Genomic DNA, 12038 nt, shown 5'->3' with positions numbered 1-12038 from the left:
AATAGTTTTAGGGTATTAAATATTAATATTGATTTATTGTTATTGACTTGCCTCTTGTTGATTTTCAACATTAATATCACAAGAGTGTGAGAATAAATTTAATATAATGGCTACTGGCTTCGAGTGACTGTTGCCGAATGGAAACAAGTGTGAGAAACAAATTGGAACAATATTTTCTTACTTTATTCTTACTATCGTCTAATAGTCTAAGATCCGAATATAGGTCAATCTGTACCCATCTGCTTACCCGACGAAACATTTTTTTTATTAAATTTCATACATAGACAAATAATTCTAGCATGAGTTGCCTATCAAAATCGTGGCATAGCTATCCTTAAGGGGGGCGCAGGGGTTAATATCAATATTTCAAGCACATTTCTTTTTTGAAATTATGGTAGAATTATTTTATTTTTAAATTAAATAGGCATATTCAGTACAATTCATAGATTATTCAAGAAACAATGCAAGGAAAAATATTGAAAAATAAGCCAACGGTGGCAAATTTTTGAAGACACCTCAAAATATAATGAATTTTGCGGTGGACATCAGAACTCATCATTGGATCATGGTAAACAAAAAATTCAAAAAGATTTCATTAGCTTATGAGTTTTTAGAGGCAACTCTCTCTTTTTAGAGAGTATTTTTAGTTTTATCGACTTTTGACTTTTTGATATCACTCAGAAGTCAAAACAACGAATTTTTTTGCAAAAGGGTGAAAATCAACATATTTATTATTGTTAAATAAAAAATAAGCAATAAAAAAAAATATCTCGACAGAATTACCTCAAGGAATGTCTAAAGAAAATACGTACAAAATTCCAGGTGGGTCGGTCAAGTAATTTTTGAGTTACAAGGTCTACAGCCTTTGAAAAAAGCAGTTTTGGGGAAAAAGCGTTTAAAGTATTGTGAACTTTTATTTTCAATTTTTTTTTGTATATTAAATCGTAAAATGATGCACACCGGAATATTTTTGAAGTTATACTTCTTTACACACGAGGGTGAATTTTTACATTCCCTGGCGCATGCGAACACCGACCGTATATGAGTCAATTATCGTTATATATGACAGTATATTTAGTCGCTCAAACGTTATACGGGATCGTATTGGGTGTTAAAATCATCTGTGACAAGTCACTGACAAAGAGTTTCCTGCGGACAGTAAAGGTAGGAGATTTTCTTCAAATCATTACACAAGGAAGCTGTGCAACGGAGAACAAGTTCACAGAAATTGGGTACTATACTCAATATCGAAAAATGCAGCATTTTGTTTTCCTTGCAAACTGTTTGGAAACACGAATTCTCTTCTTGCTAGTGACCCAGGGTATTCTGACTGGCAAAACCTACACAAGACTTTGACCAGTCACGAGAAATCCTCTGCTCATGTTAAAAACTGTACGTTTTGGCGTGAGCTCTCTGTACGTTTACGATTAAACAAAACTATTGACGAAGAACATGAAAGACTTATCCATGCTGAAACTGAACATTGGCACCAAGTCCTGAAACGATTACTGTGTATAGTACACTTTTTGGCGACACAGTGGTTGGCCTTTCGAGGGAAAAAGGATGTCCTTTTTGAACGTAACAACGGAAACTTTTTAAAATTGGTAGAACACATAGCAAAGTTTGATGTTTTTATGGCTGAACATGTGAGAAGGATCAACTCAAAAGAAACACACATTCATTATTGGAGCAAAAATATCCAGAGCGAGTTCATTCTGTTTTTGTCAGCCAAGATCCAAGATAAAATCTTGCAAGACCTACAGCAAGCCACATGTTATTCGATAATATTAGACTGCACTCCTGACGTTAGCCATACTGAGCAAATGACGTTTGTGATAAGACTTGTGAAGATTACTGAAAATGAAGATATGGTAATTAAAGAACATTTTTTAGGTTTCATTCCTATTAAAGATTCATCAGGTGAAGGTCTCACAGAAGCATTATTGAAAGAACTAAAGGAACGAGGAATTCCTTTAAAAAACATGAGGAGTCAGGGCTATGATAATGGTTCGGCAATGAAGGGAAAGCATGTTGGAGTTCAGAAGAGGATCCTTGATCTAAATCCTAGAGCATTTTATGTTCCATGTAGAAACCACTCCCTGAACTTGGTAATTAACGATGCAACTCTGTCTTGCAATAGTGCAGTAGACTGTTTCAGCACCATACAAGAAATATATAACTTTTTTTCAAGTTCTACTCAAAGATGGAGTATTTTGCTGAAAAACGTTTCGAGTCTAACCGTCAAACCACTCTGCAACACTAGGTGGGAAAGTAGAATTGAGGCATTATTACCCTTGAGGTACCATATTGAAGAAGTATATGATGCATTATATGAAGCTTCTCAAGACAAGAACCTTGATGCATTTGGTAGAAATACTGCCGTAGGACTAGTAAAAAAACTGCAAAGCTTCAAGTTTCTGTGTTGTATTGTAACTTGGCATGAGATCCTGTATAAAACAAACATGGTTAGTAAACTGATGCAAAAGGTCACAAATGATCTTCAAAGTTCAATAGATCTTCTTAAGAGTGTAAAATCATTTTTGGAAACTATGAGATCTGAAGAAGGACTAAACAACGTCATTACTGATGCAAAGGAACTTGCAGAAAAAATTGATGTTGCAGGTGACTTTGAACAAGAAAAAACAGTTAGACCAAGAAGAGTTAAAAAACAATTTTCTTACGAGAGTGAAGATGAAGCTGCAAGTTCCGGTAAAGATTTGTTTAAAGTAAATTTCTTCTTTGTTGTGCTTGATAGAGCAATATCCTCGTTAAAGGAGAGATTTGAACTGATGGAAAACCATAGTGAAGGTTTTAAATTTCTCTATGATATTGCTAGCTTAGGAAAAGCATGGAGTGAATCAGAGTTGAAGAAAGCCTGCAAACACCTTGAAACAGTGTTGAGCGGTGGTGATGGAGATGACAAACCAAAAGAATACGACATTAACGGAGATGAGCTGTTTGATGAGCTTCAAATCTTTGGACCAATGCTGCCCCCTAGAAGTCACCCAGCTGGAGCGTTGTCTTTTATAACCAAACGTGGTTATGTGGATACTTTTCCAAATATTTTTGTAGCATTGAGAATCTTGTTAACGCTGCCAGTATCCGTGGCCAGTGGCGAAAGAAGTTTTTCCAAATTAAAACTGATAAAAACTTACCTACGATCAAATTTGAGCCAAGAACACTTAAGTGGTCTAGCAACCTTGGCGATTGAAAATGATGCCCTAAATGAAATGGAAACGGACATTCTACTGCAAGAGTTTTCAAAATTAAAAGCCAGACGAATTCCTTTTTAACTGCAACATTGACTATCTTAATTGTAATTATTAGCCTATTATTTTTTAATTTGAATTGTCTGTAATACAACCTGACGTTTAACAATGACTTGTACACAAAATATTGATTGTAGACGATTTTGTGTTCTCCATCATACATCACATAACTTAATAATGTAATGTATCGTAATTGTAGTCTACAATGTGTCACTGTATTTGTAAATGAACACTGGTAAATAAACATAAACTCTGGTTTGTCAGCTATTTTTGTTCTCCTAATTTGTTCCCCTTTGTTTACTATTTAGATACAAGGTATCTGACATTTACCGTTCTACGGTGTAGTGTATGACGGTTTATCGGGGGGGGGGGGGCGCCAAAACTACTGTTTGCTTACACTATAAAATTAGCTAGGGCCGGCCCTGCATCTGTCAATAGTTGTTGGAGATTGTGGAGCCACAAATGTTGTGTATATTAGTTTTTATTGTTGTGATGTACGTAATAATTGTAAATGTTTCAGTATCCTAATAAAAATTACATAGGTTACATCAAAATAGCATGTAATGCTTTGATTTACATAATTTGATTACCATCAAAATTTCTGTCAATATTCACCTAATATATTGTTTTCTTACTCTATATTTTGTTGTATTTTAATATTTCAATACATAGGTATTTCAATATTCTACAAAAATCAAAATAATTTGGTTAAATTCAGAACCGTCAAAAGTTTAAACCGTTTAGTTCGTCGGTCTTTCCACATGATGCAGGTGTCTCCGTGGGTAGAAGTGTAAGATGAATGAATTCCAATACTAACTGCGCAAACATAAGCGGGTTCGAACCCCAATAAAAACTTTTATTTTTTTGTTTTTTTATACATTGTATGATTGTCAGTATATTTATTATATATATTTTTTTCTCAGAAAATACGTATTTAGTTAAAAATTTTTCCGACAATTACTGTTCAGAAATCATTTGTGGCATTTTTAAATGTGTTTGTGTGTGTGTTTTATTCTTAAATTCCTTTAATTTTTGGTACTGTTTTAATAAAAATTTTTGAAAAGTAGTAAGTATTAAAATTAGGTTAATATTTCAGTAAAACATAAATAAACTGTTTAAAGTATATTAATTTCGTTGAAATCATATAATAGAAGTATAACTTCTTACATGCGTAGAAAGTACACACACATTCTTTTTTTTTAATCGCGGAGTAATTTACAAAAGAAAATGAGAATAGCTGTTGGGCGTTTTTGAACAAGCGAGTCGAAGGTACGAATATTTAATACTATCTCCCTACCTCCCTACCTTCGACATGCTTTGCAGCAAGTTCGCTCCAGCGCGCTTAAGCGTGGTAAGAAATGGTCAACAGCTGTTCTCATTTTCTTTTGCAAATTACTCCGCAATTCAAAAACATATTCCGGCGTGCATCACTTTATCATTTGACAGACAAAATAGAAATTGAAAATAAATGTTGACAATACTTTAAACGCGTTTTTCTCACAACTGCTTTTTTCAAAGGCTGTAGAAAATGTTACAATGTAACTCAAAAACAGCTTGACCAACCCACGTAGAATTTTGCATTTATTTTATTAGGCATTCCGTGAGGTAGAATAACACTGTCGAGATATTTTTTGTTTTATGCTTAGTTTTTGTCTAACAATAATAGGTACATATGTTGATTTTCACCCTTTCTTGCAAAAAAAATTCGTTGTTTTGACTTCTAAGTGATATCAAAAAGTCAAAATTCGATAAAACTAAAAATACTTGGCAGCATTACCTCGAGAAACTCATAAGCTAATAAAAATTTTTTGAATTTTTTGCTTACCGTGATCCAGTGATGAGTTCTGATGTCCACCGCAAAATTCATTATATTTTGAGGTGTCTTAAAAAGTTTGCCACGGTTGGCTTATTTTTCAACCTTTTTCCTTGAATTTTTTCTTAAATAATCTATGAGTTGTACTGAATATGCCCATTTAATTTAAAAATTAAATAATTCTACCATACTTTCAGAAAAAAAAATGTGCTTGAAATATTGATTTCAACCAATACGCCCCCCTTAAGGACAGCTATGACACGATTTTGATAGGCAATCTATGCTATAAATATTTACCTATATTCGGATCCCGTATTCAGTGGATTATTGTTTAATACTCACATAAAAAATTCAAGTTTAGTAAATAAACATTCAGTGATATTTATCATTGAGTATCATTCACACATAGTGAAAATTATTTGAGTGAAACATCTCAAAATTAAACTCAACTGAAAATAATTTTATTTCAAAAGCGAATAAATAATCCGACCGTGATTCTCAGTATTGGAAAGTCCAAAAAATAAAGCGAATCGTTTAGAAAAACACGATCTAAATCGTACAGATATCCCGTAAACCACTAAGAGAAATCGGCTTTCGGGATTTCCAGACATTTTTTTTATTTAAATCCTCCTAAGAAAAATCTCGAAAGCAACGCAACGTATCGCTGGAATAAAAAATGTATTAGATGAAGCCGTAAATAAATCTGATGTTCTAAATTTGAAGTTGATTTGAAGAGTATTTCCGTAAATTACAATTATGCAATATATAATATACACACATCAACATCACAATAATCTAGTGGACAACAATAAAATGCGAGATAACAGAAGGATTTCAAATAATTTATTTCAAGTATTTAAAAAAAAGTTATAAACAATTGTCCCGAATATAAAATAAACATTTTTTTCTTAGAACTATGGCAATTGCTCTCGAAAAATTAAGTGAGAACTCCATAAGTAAAAAAATTCTAACAGAAAAAATAAAAAACTCTAATTTGTTGTCCCTCAATTCTGAACAAAGTAGTCTTTAGGTTAAGCCAGTATGGTGTATGACCTCCACGGTTGTTTATTACTGCCCTATATATGTTAGGCTAACTTATGGTCAGATGGTCAGTGTCTTTCTGCGGTATTCTGCTCCACTCCATCGAAAGGCCCTCAAGCATCGAAAAAAGCCCTTTAAATCTGGCTATTGTACAGGCCATGATAAAACCTCAAATCATTATCTTCGAGGAATGGTTGCAAGACCCTGGCAGTATGCGGACGCGAATTGTGGTGCACTAATTTAAACTAGAGACAAGCTTGTGCATAGGGTACAACAATAGGTTCGAGAATAATATCGACGTAGTCTGTTGCACTTAAAAATCGTTCCAGACAAACGAGATTGGTTCTTCTAACAAGAGTGATGCCACCCCATACCATTTTACTGCCGCCTTACTGTCTATGAACCTCCTCAGGGCCGTCTTACAGCCGGTTTCCGAAACGTTATTCAAATCTCCGATCATCTAATCGGCTGTCAGATTTGATCAACTGTTAACCTGTGATGGGTTTCTCAAACGCCAATTATTGTAAAATTGCATGATCATAGATCATGTAATCGATGATCTGACATACGATTTGGTAGCGATACTGTCACAATTGGCTGTTATCCTTCAAAATTTCAATTATATTAACCTCTAAATCCAAACTTGTATCTTTAGATTCTAAAGGTGCATTCTCTCTTACGTACTGTCACTTTTGTTTGGAGCAAGAATTGAACGAGAGCATTTTAAAAATGAGGCTAGGTTATGTGACGGGAGTTGGAGATATAAAACAGTTTATTTATGATCTATAATATTTTATAATCGTATTTTCATTTTTGGTCTATATATTTACTTTTTATATTTATTTTTAATTTATTTACCGGCTGTTTTATTGTCTTCAAAGTTAGCTGCTATAATTTCTCACACGTTTTCCCTCTTATTTACATCGCTATAATCATTATGTTCTGCTTTTTAGAGCTCTGGCCTCTCAAAAAATAGCTCTATGAGTCTAGCATCCTTGTTATCTTACATTTTTAAAAGAAAAAAAATATAAATTATATAATAAAATATAAAAAATGTCCGAGATATCCATGTTCTGCAAGTTAAATAAATATTTTAAATTATTTCTTCCATAAAAAAATCTTATTTTTATTGAATAATATGATTTATATCATTTATATATGTGTTATTTGACAATTTTTTCCCGGTATTTGTTAATTACAGTAATTAAAAAACTAAAAAAAACTCTTAACAGCTCGTTAATCGACGGATAGTCGCAGATTAGGTAACAGTCCATTTTTACCGCCGTTTGACAAGCGAAACTGGTTAATCGACCTTTCGTAGACTCAAAACACTCATGATCGGCTGTTAACTAACGATTAATCTTTTGTCAGGTGATCGACTATTGTTAAAACTAGTTTGGTTGACGTTTCTGACGCATTTAATCTATTGTTAATCGTCGATTACATAATTTTTGAGATGATCATCCTTTCGGAAACCGGGCGTTAGCCATACACGCCGCCGGGGTGCAAGACTCATCTTTGCGCCCCCTTTTGTCAGAAGATTATATAGGTTATAGGTACGCTAAAATTAAAACTAATTATGTTGGCTTTCTTTATTTATACAGGGTGGGCCAAAGAAAACAGTCCACCTCGATATTTGGCAGTAGTTATTAGATTTTAAGGAAATGCCGAAACAGGTCGATTTTTATTTTTAAATTACAATTTTTTTATGTATATTTCATACTAGTTACGTCATCTATCTGGGCGTGATGACGTAATCGATGATTTTTTTAAATGGGAATAGGGGTCGTGTATGGTAGCTCATTTGAAAGGTTCTTCAATTCTCTATTTAGTAATATAAATATTCATATCATTATTTATCTAGGGTGGACAAAAAAATTATTTTTGAATTAAATTAATTGGCAGAAAAAGAAGAATATGTGTAATTTATTTAACTCATGATACATTTTATTGCTGCAGAAAATATAAAAACATGTTTATTTGGCAAATAAACATTGCTTTTCGCTTAAATTAAATAATGTTCAAACTGCTAAGAGGTAGGTGGGAGGCTGTTTGTGATTTCATTTAAGCGAAAAGAAATGGATATTTTTGAAATAACCATTTTATATTTTCTGAGAGCAGTACAATGTATTTTGAGTTAAATAAATTACATGCATTCTTCTTTTTGCGTCAATTAATTTAATTCAAAAATTATTTTTTTGGCCACCCTGTATAAATAGTGATATTAATGTTTATATTACTGAATAGGGAATTGAACATCCTTTCAAATGAGCTACGCACGACCCCTATTCCCATTTAAAAAATGATCGATTACGTCATCACGCTCAGATGGATAACATCACCAGTATGAAATATATGCTAAAAAATTACAATCCAAAAATAAAAATCGAAATGTTTCTCCATTTCCTTAAAATCTAAAACTACTGCCAAATATCGAGGTGAACTGTTTTCTTTGGCTCACCTTGTATATTAAAAAACATGGTTTCAATATTCAAAAGAGATCAGTCTTATAAACTATACCAGTGGTCGGCAAAGTGCGGCTCCGGTGCCGCATGTGGTTCTTTGGCTCCTTAGGCCGATGCCACATTATGCGTTTTGAACGGATGCGATGAAAACGCATCCGTTTCCAACGCAACCGGACCGACCTGTCACACTATGCGGTTAGTCTTGTGCAGTTTGTAAGCGCGTACCGATGACTCAAAACGCATCCGTTTCCAACGCAACCGGACCGATCTGTCACACTATGCGTTTTCACCGGATGCGGCGGAAACGCATCCGGTCAAAACGCATAATGTGGCATCGGCCTTAGGTGCGGCTCTGGCAAAAATATCCACGGAAAGCGCAATAATATTTTCCGTTAATAAAAATTGGTAGGAAAACATCTTATTCAGATAAATTAGCTTTTATCAAACTTTATCATTTGTCAAAAATCCTCTTAATGCTACAACAGAGTTGAAATTTTCTCCTTTTGAAATTGGCATTAATAACTTTGAAATACAATTTCTGGATTTAAAAAATAAGGAGGTATGGCGCTCCAAATGCGAACGTTTTTATGTTCAATTGGAAATATTGGAGAAGAAAAAATATTCACAACACGAGAAGTGGTCTGCTTTGAATGCCCTGGAGAAGGAAGATATGATCATTTTCAACGCTTGAAATAATATTCCTGATTCTTATGATCAGTTAAAAAAGCTCACGTTTGCTGGTCTTTCCCTTTTCGGTTCTACATATCAGCATTTAAAAAAAATTGGATTTAGCGCCAAAAATTTTGTAAATAATACAGTGTTGTAGGAAATAAAACCCTACAAAACGAAAGAAAATAAAAGTTTCTACGATGATTAGAAACGAAGATATCGCCAAAAAACGAAAAACACTTTTTAATTTTTTGGGGGGTTAAAGATGGGGCTAAGGGTTTAAACATTTTTTTTGGTCGAATACTTTTTGATGTATAACATGTGGTTCTTTTATTTTTGGAATATCGCTGGGAGCATTTTTCACTATCTTAACCGACTGACTAGACCCTTTAGTTTTATTTATCTTAATAAAAGTTTTCTGAACAAGCAGATTTGGCTCCCATTTTTTTTTAAATTTTTGTAATGTTCATATTCGGCTCTTTGGATTAAAAGTTTGCCGACCACTGAACTATACCATACTTTTTAAAGTAGGTATATCAAAATAAACTTTTCTAGCTTTTAAGTTGGAAAAAGTTTTTATTGCTGCGGTGATATCTATTTTTATTTGCTTTTCTCTACTTATTAAAGGCAATTATGTGTTATTTTTGATTAATTTAAGTTTAGAAAAGACCTTCAGCTATTGTTACTTGAAAGGTTTAATTTTATCCTTAGACATGTAGAAATATTTGGGAAAACGGATAGTAAATTATTTTAGAATATATTTATATAGCTTAAAATATCGAGTGGAGTTGTGTCTATATTTTTACAAAATATTGGTAACAATTATTTTAACTCATGGAATAGATCTTCATAATCTATATCAGATCTGTTTCCAAGCGCTAGTTTTTTTGTAAACTTAAACATTGTGTTGTTTTTTAAGTGTTCTTCTGAGTTTCTTCAACTCAATAATATACTTTCCATGAAAGAAAAATTATAATTATGTTCCCCCAACATTTCGAATCTTTCACTTAATTTTGCAATGGCAATGTCCAATATATAATAATAGGAGTCAACTTTAAAATTTTGTTTAGGCAGCGTTTAGACACAGCGATAAATCGCAGCAATTTATAGATATCAATCGAGTTGCTTCAATTTATCATTGTGTGTAAACGGTAAATCGCAGCCATTTTTCGGAATTGTAATTGGATTGGAGTTGGTATCGGATTGCATCAATTTATTGTAACGATCGAGTTGTTTCAGTTTATAATCAATCGCAACAATTTATCGCAGCGTCTAAACAGCTTTAAAAGTATCAATAAATCGCAGCAATTTATTGTCACAATAAATTGCTGCGATTTATCGCGGCGATTCGGATACACTAATAATTTTTACAAGATGGTGATTCATTTTCACTCCACATTCAATATATTGGTCAAAATAGTGTACGCGTCACCTTTTTGAAATTATTGTCGGAATAATCTAAATGGGTTTCATATTTCATTTCTATATCGTAGGTGTAGTAAGCCTTAATAGCCTTTGTAAAAAATACCGAAAGTGCACTTGTATGTTTTTGTTATCTGTAGTTTTTTTAAGGACAAAAAGCGCAAGTTTGTGCCTAGCAAGTGTTGAGATTGCGCCCCTTGGACTTGGCGTCCGGCTGCCTCGCACCCCTTGCACCCCCAGGTTAAGACGGCCCTGAACCTCCTGCACGGCAACCGATCATTTAGCATTGCCAGATCATCTTCAAATTATTGTCCGTCTCGTATCTGGTGCAAATCCAAATCGGAACTAATCTGTGAACAAAGTAGAGGCCCACTTACGTCTAAATAAATTTGCGTGCTCTTGTGCCCACTGAAGACGATGAGCGCGATTTCCTCTAGATAACACAAGCACTCTCATAGGTCTACGAGCATCTAAAGCTACTTCATGCAGTTTATTTCTAATAGTTTGGCAACTTACAATCACCTGAGGGGTATCTTGCAGCCTCATTTGTAATTGTTATGCAGTTATAGTAAGATCTCGTAAAGCCTGCAACCTAAGAAAACGGTCATCAATCTGGTTGGTTATCCTGGTATGGTCTGTATGACGTTCAGCAACGTCACCAGTTTCATGAAACCTTAACCACAAGCAATTAATGACATTACTGTTCGCGTGGAGGACCTCAGCAACGTCTCTTTGACTTCTGCCACGTCTAAGCATCCCGATACCACGCCACTGTATTTCGCGGTTTAAATGATATCTCTTCATTATTGGCAATTTCCAAACTAAATAAAAGTCCATATAGACATCGAAAGTCAAGTAACAATAGAGAAATATGACTTCTTATTTTACAGAAAAAAACGCATAAGTACTGAATTTTGTTTTATTTTTTATATCCATTTTTATTAGCATTATCTCAAAAAAAATATTAAAATCATAAATTTATTTTTGTATTTGCAGCCAACATTGATTTAAAGCTGTTAATATAGGTTTCTTCTAGATTATTTTAATGTGTGTATTATACACTACTACAGCGGTTTTACTTACGTTGGACACATATCGCCGGTCCGGAATAGTAATGACGTAACTGCAAACCTTGTCGATTCCTGTTTATTGCATAATTAACGTCTAAAATACTGTGTACAGATGATACAAATGCGACAGAACTGTAACTATGTGCTGAGCCGCTACAGGGTATTTGCGTCGTTATTGAAATGCGCACCATTTTAGACCTTATTTCAGATGAATAATGACGCAACTACACATAGGGTTGAAAATGGGGGGACTAAATTAAGATAATGGAATTCGGACCAATAGGAATGA

The sequence above is a fragment of the Diabrotica virgifera genome, chromosome 1 (genome assembly GCF_917563875.1).
Source record: "Diabrotica virgifera virgifera chromosome 1, PGI_DIABVI_V3a".
NCBI lineage: Eukaryota > Metazoa > Arthropoda > Insecta > Coleoptera > Chrysomelidae > Diabrotica > Diabrotica virgifera.
Note: the sequence above shows the minus strand (reverse complement) of the source record.